This window comes from Protopterus annectens, chromosome 5.part1, assembly GCF_019279795.1.
Source record: "Protopterus annectens isolate FY-2018-M chromosome 5.part1, PAN1.0, whole genome shotgun sequence".
In the NCBI taxonomy this organism is placed as follows: domain Eukaryota; kingdom Metazoa; phylum Chordata; order Ceratodontiformes; family Protopteridae; genus Protopterus; species Protopterus annectens.
In genome coordinates, this window is record NC_056736.1 from 528,961,509 (window position 1) to 528,967,508 (window position 6,000).

Consider the following 6,000-nt stretch of genomic DNA (forward strand, 5'->3'; position numbering starts at 1 on the left):
TCCTCAGGGGGGGGGGGGGGAGATGGCATGGACTCTTCAGCATCTGAATCTTCATAAGGAGGGAAGGAGTAATCCTGGTCCTCAGAGTTGCCTGAGGAAATGGATGCTTGGTCAGAGGAGGGATAATCTTCCTCCAGTCTAGGCCTTTTGTCGGGGGGGGGGGGTTGGGATCCTCTGATGAAGGTAATTAAATCCTCAGCCATCTTAAGCATCTGGTTTTTAGGCATAGGGGCCTGTGGGGGAGTGTGTGGACCTGGCTTCCTAATTTTCAAGGGAGCTTTAGCATAAGACTTAGCAGAGATATTTGTCGGTTTGAAGACACCTTCAGAAACCGAAGGCCTATCCAAAATTTCCGGATCACCATCAGGACTGACATCCGAGGGGTGAGGTGGATCCGGTTCCTGAGGCCCAGCTGCATTGGTCTGGGAGGCCGTCAGAATTTCTGAATCAGCGGTAGTCAGGGGCTGTGTAGGCGCCTCGCTGAAAACCAGAGAACCGGCGTCAGGCCTGGCTGAGGCCTCGGTAACTGGTCTTGGCCTTGGCTGTCTGTCCTTATCCATGCGTTTTTTAAACATTGCTGATGTCGGTTGCTCCGACGGCATGCTACAGTTAAATTTTCTGCCAAAATAATGCTGGGCGAAATCTGCCCGACGCTTAATTGTACGTTTGTTGAACCTAGCACAAAACCGACAACCAGAGACGTCATGGTCTGGGCCTAGGTAAGGAATACAATAAGAATGAAAATCCTTATGAGGTATTTGCTTCCCACAAGAAATGCAATTATTAACTTTGTCTGACATCGGTCTAAGGCAAGAAAAGTTTCCCCAACGGGGTACTTAGCTTCAGAGAAGACTTCGGGCTGAAATTCGATTCGAAAATCTCAGGAGCTGGCCGACCGGCACTTGCGAACTGCTTCTGCTTCGGGCACCGCTCGGCAAGAAAGACTGAAGAAAATGGCATTGGCTGCCTCTTTTATACCCCTGTCACACTGACGTCAGGGAAGAAACGACGACAACCAACGCCGGACCAAGGCTTTGGGATTCAGCCGACTGCGGGACCACCTGACGACAGGATAACCCCAAGTGTGATGACTGCAGCAGTATAACACGATGAACATCTGCAGAATCCCTCTATGACCCTCTGAGATAATCAATCACAGTTTCTCCTCGATGTCTAGAGCAGATGCCTTCAAATTCTCAGAGGAAGTGCAAAAAGACAGATCCATGCCAGCCTCCGGCAGTGGTCGCAGCACAGGAGTCCGATGTAAACACAGAATGACCTACAGAGCTATTACCTGCTTCTAAAGGGACATCTGAAGGAGGCTGGACAGCTAAAGAATCCAGCTGAGACTTCTTGACCTTCTTTTTACCTAGTGGGAGTATTTCGGGGTTAAAGGATTCTGCCATGGTACCCTGAGCTAACTGTCTAAGCAGTTGGTTTTCAAGACAAAATGGCCAGGGAGGACAAATGGCTTCTGAGTGACAGGCACAAATGCATTACAGACACTACAACAGGTATGGTCATGGGAAGAGCCAAAATGAAAAAAGACACTGTTTGTGATGATCCTTGTGGGGAATCTGTGTCACACACTGATATTTTCACCTCTTGGATGACATGAACTCTAGGTAGTGATAAAAAATATAAGACCAAGAAAGTAAAATAAAAAAATAAAATAACCCCCAATGGTGTACTTATCTGGTGCTGCTAAATATTCAGTACAGCAATAAAGGATTCAAACCAACTGGCAAAAACAGTGTTCGAACTGGCAGTAAAAGAAGTTCTAGGTAGTTGTGGCCATATGTCCCTTTTATGCTTTATATTCTTTGCAGGGAGCATAAATGTAAGTATGCACAAACAAGATCTCTTTTAAGCGTATTTATATCGGCCAAGCAACAGGCTGCCCAAGGCGGGACATCCCTTTTCTGCTGAATACTACAAACAGTGATGTAGAAAGACATCAACAGTTCCTTATCAGCTTTAAAAAACACAGCTTAAGAGGATAGATGAATCCTACCTGGCAATGCTAAAGCACAAAGAAACAGCAAGAACTATGACAGGTGAATCATATCTGACAATGGTAAAGTAAAATGAAATGGCAAGAAAGTACAGCTGTGTACACTTACCATAAATGTAGATGTTCGAGCGTATTCACTGTTGCAGTCATCACATTTGGGTGATCTGCCTCCAGGTAGCCCTCAGTCGGCCCAAATACCAGAGTCTTGGGATTTCTGCATCGGATACTGTCGCCTCTTCCATGATGTCAGGTCGTCAGGGGTATAAAACATGCAGCTGACGCCATTACATCAGTTTTTCTTGCCCCAGATGTCAGGAGCCCCCAAAACAGGAAGCTATTACATGGTGTTGAACACCTCCAGTAAAAAGTAAATATCCCTGCCATAAAAGATGGCCATAAAGAGGATAGGTAGAAAGGCTAGAGAAAGCCAGGGGGCTGGAGGGAGGGAAACCAGGACTGCAACAGTCAATACACTGGAACATCTACATTTATAGTAAGCATACACAATTGTACTATGTTCTTCGTGTTTCACTGTCACAGTCATCACACTTGGGTTGATTCCCAAAGCTGAGGAAGGGTGGAGGCAGTCAAGAAGTGTTAGGGCTGGCTAGCAGGCCTTGTAAGACTGATTTAGAAAATCCAGCTCTGGATTTAGAAAAAATAGGTAAGTGGTAATGCTTGGTGAAGGTGTGTACAGAACTCCAGGTTGCAGCTTCCAGGATGTCCCTGGTAGGGACTCCCCTGAGAAATGCTGTAGAGGTTAAAGTAGCTCTAGTGGAATGAGTTCTGATCCCCTGAGGGGTAGGTTTGAAATGGTGCTTGTAGCAGAAATGGATGCAGTGTGCTATCCATTTGGAAATGGTTTGCTTCAAAATGGCCTTGCCCTCTGCCCCTGTAGCAAAGCTAACTAGCAGCTGGTCAGATTTTCTGACAGGCTTAGTCCTGTCAAGGTAGAACCTGAGCTGTCTGTGCACGTCCAAGGAGTGCAGGATCCTTTCCCCTTTATTCTGTGGATTAGGGAAAAAGGTTGGCAAATGGATGGATTGGTTTAAAGCCACACTGGATACCACCTTGGGCATAAAGGATGGGTTAGTCCTGAGGGAAACCCTGTCAGCATGGAAAATAATGAAGGGTTCCACCACCATTAGTGCCTGTAACTCACACTCTTCTTGCTGAAGTAATAGCTAGAAGTAAGGCTGTTTTCCAAAAGAGAAATTTTAACTCTGCTGAAGCAGAAGGCTCAAAAGGGGGAAGTGTGAGCTTTTCCAGTACAAAGTTAAGGTCCCAGGCCAGGGTGGGAGCTCTCCTTGGGGAGCCTTAAATTGTTAGCTCATATCAGGAACTGTTTGATGAGAGGGTGAGAAAAGAGAGGTGGCTCAATATTATAATGAGCTGAGATGGCACAGGCATGAATCTTAATGGATGAGAAGGATAGGCCTTTGTGGAGCAGCTCTGCTAGGTAATCAAGGATTTGAGGTAAGGTGGGCACAGCTGTGTCCTTTCCTTGAGACGGACTCCAAGAACAATATCTTTTCCACTTTTCAGCATAGGATTTCCTAGTACTAGGCCTTCTGGCCTCAAGTATGATGTCCAGCACCTGTTTGCTGAGGGATGCTGGTAGTGTATTCAGGGGATAAGCCAGGCTGCAAGGTTTAGTGTTTGCAGCTGTGGATGCAAAATTTGTCTCTCCTGCTGACACAGCAGAGAAGGTGTCTGATGTAGGTGCCAGGGTGGCACTGCTGTCAGACTGCGTAGGAGTGGGTACCAGTGCTGGCGTGGCCAGTCTGGTGCAATAAGTATTGCCATTGGCCTGCCCTGTTTGATCTTCAGTAGTACTTTTGAGAGGAGGGGCAGAGGAGGAAAGGCATAAATTGAGAGGTTTTCCCATGTAAAGGATAGGGCATCCACCTTCCAGGCTCTGCTGTGCAGGTTCCTGGTGCAAAATCTGCTCACTTGGTGGTTTTGGGGGGAGGCAAAAAGGTCCACCTCCGGTGCCCCCCCCCCTCGGGATTAGAAGTTTGAATGAGCTGGGTTCCAGTTTCCACTCGTGAGTGTCCAGTCGATTTCTGCTTAAGTCATCTGCCAGTGAATTTTGCTTGCCTGGCAGGAATTGAGCTTGTAGGTGTACTTGGTTGCTCAAGGCTGTGTTCCACAGGGCCATGGCTAACCTGCAGAGTGGGTAAGAATGAGTCCCCCCCCTGCTTGTTTATGTACCACATAACTGTGGTGTTGTCTGTCTTTATCAGGAGCTGTCCTGGAAGGATAAGGTATTTGAAGGCTGTCAGAGCATTCTGTACAGCTAGCATCTCTTTTTGATTGATATGCAAGGGAATTTGTTCTGGGCTCCATTTCCTACCATGTGAGCCCCCCATGCATAGTCTGATGCATCTGTTGTCAGTGTTTGGGTGACGAGGGGTTGATTGAAAGGAAGTCTGTTGTGGTTGCATGCCTCTGCCCACCAAAGGAACTTCACCCTTAGACAAGGTATGACAGGAAACACTGTTTCCAGGTCCTGAGAATGTTGACACCAGAGACTTTTTAAGTACCTCTGAAGTTTCCTCATATGCAGTCTTGCATATGGAATTAGCAGAATGCATGAAGCCATGAACCCTAGGGCTTGCAGTATTTTCCTTGCAGATAGCTGGGTTTTGGTGGCCATTAGTTTGAAGTAGTTTGTCAAATGGACCTGCTTTTCTGGAGTGAGGAATGCCATCTGGGAAGTTGTGTTAAAGCTTGCTCCCAGGAATACAATTTGCTGGCTGGGCACCAGTTGTGATTTATTTTCGTTGATGGTGTATCCCAGTGAAGTTAGAAGTCTTTTTAAAAATGCCAGGTGCTAAAGTAGCAATTCCTGCATGTCCGCCTGAATCAGGCAATCATCCAAGATATGGGTAAATTTGAATATTTCTCTGCCTGCAGTATGCAATGGCTCGAGCCAGGCACTTTGTGAATACTCTGGGCGCAGTAGATAAGCCAAAGGAAGTGCAGAGAACCGATAGTGCATACAGCCTGCCCTGAAACGTAGATATTTTCTGCAAGACTCCCTTATGGGGATGTGCAGATAAGCTTCTTTTAAGTCTAGGTTAACTAGCCTGGTATCTTTGGCTAGCAGAGGAAGTTATTGCAGTGTAAGCATTTTGAATTTTGGGACCACCAGAAAGGTGTTGAGAATTGATAGATCCAGGATAGGGAGCCAAGAGCTCTCTTTTCTGGGCACCAGGAACAGTCTGGAGTAGAAACCCTGTTCCCTCTGTTCTACTGGAACAGGTTGAATAGCCCTGATATGGAGATGGGAAAGTACTTGCTTTTGAGCCTCTGCCCACTAGTTTGGAGGAAGGTCTGGCAACCCGCTTGGGGTTGGCAGTGAGTGGAAGAACCTGCGTCCCTGGGATACAATGTTTAGAACCCATTGGTCCTGAGTAATGGACATCCAGTTTTTTTGCATAAAAGGTAAGTTTTCCTCCTAGTGGTGCCAATACTTGGGCATGGCTGGGAAGGATAATTGGAAAGTCATTGTGAACTTTTTCCATAAGGAGGTGGCTTAACACTCCCTGTTTCTGAGGTGGGAACACTCCATTGTTTAGATCTCTGCATACCCTGAGACTGTAGTCCTAGTTTCCATTGGGTTTGGTCTGAGAAGGCATGGGTGGCACTGGAAAGGACCAGTTTTTGAAGGCCAATGCCTACTGAATCTAGGTGGCTGCACCTGTAAGAAATCTTTTGACAGTTTGCATAGATTTAGCTTTTTCTTCCATCTTTTTAAGAACGTCTTCTGCTTTTGTGCCAAACAAACAATCCTGATTTAATGGAGCATCTAGTAATTTTCTTTGACATAGTCTGGCAAGACTTGTTCCTTCAGCCAAGCATGCCTTCTACAGTACAGACCGAGTTGACAGCAGCCCTGCAAGATGCTTCTAAGGCATCAAACCCACACTGCAAAGTATGTTTACTAACTCAGTTGGCAGAATGCATTAACTCTTGTAAAT